Here is a 2,500-nt window from a genome sequence, read left to right as displayed (position 1 = left end):
TGACAGATTTTTCATTTGTGAGAAACACTGGGGTGCAAACCCTCCTTTTATCAAATTGCCTGGTGGTTCTACGCGACCTGAAATCCCTCCTAGTCTTCAAAACCTATACTTCGCCCGGCGAAGGCCAAAGACAAGCAACTGAGGCATTTTCTTCAGAAAGATACGATTACTTCATTTGATGCTTTTAGACCTGAACGTGACATACAAAAGCAATACAAGAACTTAATTATTTCAAGATCAGAAGAAAGGTTAGTGTGTCTGTTCATGACGGAAATCTTCAGTGAGTGCAGCCTGTCTGTGATTATCGAAAACACGCCCACGTTGTGTAGCCCACTGATCTGCCGTGCATTCAAGAAGGGTATTAGTGTACCACTGGGTAAGACACTTCATCCCAACAATGGTTTGAGGTCGTATGATCAGTTCGCCGAAGCTGTGCGCTTAGCAATTAACTATGACATCCCGTTTGACAAAAATATTGAGATTATTGTCACTCTTCTTCAAACCCACACGTCAGCCTGTGTAAACACCGAGAATGAAAAGAAGCTGGTATTTTTGACACGTCAGTTGGAACTTTTATCACAGAAACAGTTTTCCATGAATGATTATTGTTTTGCTCTAGAATCATACCACAAGTGTAGTTATGAACAGCTCAGAGACTTTTTGGTGCTGCCAAGCAAACGCAAGCTGCAGTACATCACTTCATCTATTGACAAGGATCAGATAATGAGGGAAACATTTGCCGAAGTGAAGACACTGCAGCAGCAGAATGTATTTCTCTTGATAGATGAAGTACAGATTCGGCCAACTGTTGCATTTTCTGGTGGGGTTCTGAGTGGCATGGCAGTGAACAAGCCAGACTGCAAGGCCACTTCTATGCTATGTATTATGATGAAGTCGCTACACAGAGGACCCGGTATTATGATTTCTGTGACACCCGTCCACAAGCTCACAGCAGCATACCAGCTTGAGCGTGTGAGGGAGGCGGCAGCTGCTGTTGAGAGGGCAGGTGGGCGTGTCATCGGGTCTACCACAGACAACCACAGGATAAACCAGCAGTACTGTGAGCTGTTTGATTTTCCGGGTGATTGCCGTGCCACAGCCAAGCATCCTCTTGACAAAGATCATGTCTGGTTTCTCCTTTTTGACACAGTGCATCTTCTGAAGTGCATCCGCAACAACTGGATCAGTGAGAAGTGCCAGAAGATCAGTCTTGATATAAAACAACAGCATCATTTGCTGACGTCAAGGAACTGTACGAGTCAAAGAAAGGCAGTATTCTGTAGACTACTCCCCTCACTAAATTTATTGTCAACCCCTCACGACTTCAACTACAAAATACGCAGCATGTCTTGAAGGCCTTCAATGAAAATGTTGTGGATTCATTGAAGCTCAGAGGATGTCATGACACTGCTAAGTTCATCCAAATCATCCTCAACTGGTGGACTTTAGTGAATGTATCTGGGAAGGGGCAAGATCAGCGCATGAACGATCCATATCGAGCTGTTCAGGATCCCCAGCCAACCAGCCTGCAGACTTTCCTGTTGATTTTCCAAGAGGCTTCTTCAAGACATGGAGCAAATCGAATCAAGTGTTTCACCCATGACACCAAGAATGCACTAGTGCAGACTATGCAGGGACTGATTGCCGTTTGTCGCTACTTGTTCAGAAACGCTGACTTCCATGATGTCCTGCTGCGTGAGATTCAGAGTGACCGGCTAGAGGGGGAGTTCTCAGTCTACCGTCAATCAACTGGTGCAAACTCTTTCATGACCACTGGGGATGTGTTCTTCCCATGCAAGCAGCGCCTCACGATATATGCTGCCGTAAACTTCCAGTCCATCGATGTCCACCATGTTCACCCTGTGTCGAAGGAATATACCTGTTTGGGGACTGTAATTGACCTAGAGGATGCAGCCTCTATTGAGAGGTGCACCACAGGTGTGACACTGGCTGTGAATGAAGAGTGCAGTGCGGCCTATGTAGCGGGGTGGCTTGAGACGAAGTGCGCGGACGATGTGGTCTTCAGCGTCGAGGAACCTCTTGTATAATATATATATGTGTATATATATGTATTTATATATAATATGTATATATATATATTATATATATACATATATATATATGTATGTATATATATATATATATATATATGTACATATATATATGTATGTATATATATATTTATATACACATATATGTATGTATGTACAGTATGTATACATATATATATATATATATATATACATGTATGCATATATATGAATATGTATATACATATATATATATGTGTATATATATATGTATATATATACATATATATATATGATTATATATATGTATATATATACATATATATATATATATATACAGTATATGTATATATATATATATATATGAAGCAGGCAAAGGCCTTTTTCATGACGATGGGGTCTTTGCTTATAGACAAAAACCCTTTGGTTGTTTACAGATGACGATTACCTTTGACTGATTGCCGGGACTG

The sequence above is a fragment of the Oratosquilla oratoria genome, chromosome 1 (assembly GCF_046742065.1).
Source record: "Oratosquilla oratoria isolate Oo_2021 chromosome 1, ASM4674206v1, whole genome shotgun sequence".
Lineage (NCBI taxonomy): Eukaryota > Metazoa > Arthropoda > Malacostraca > Stomatopoda > Squillidae > Oratosquilla > Oratosquilla oratoria.
The sequence above is the reverse complement of the archived record's forward strand: the minus strand, read 5'-3'. Positions refer to the sequence as shown.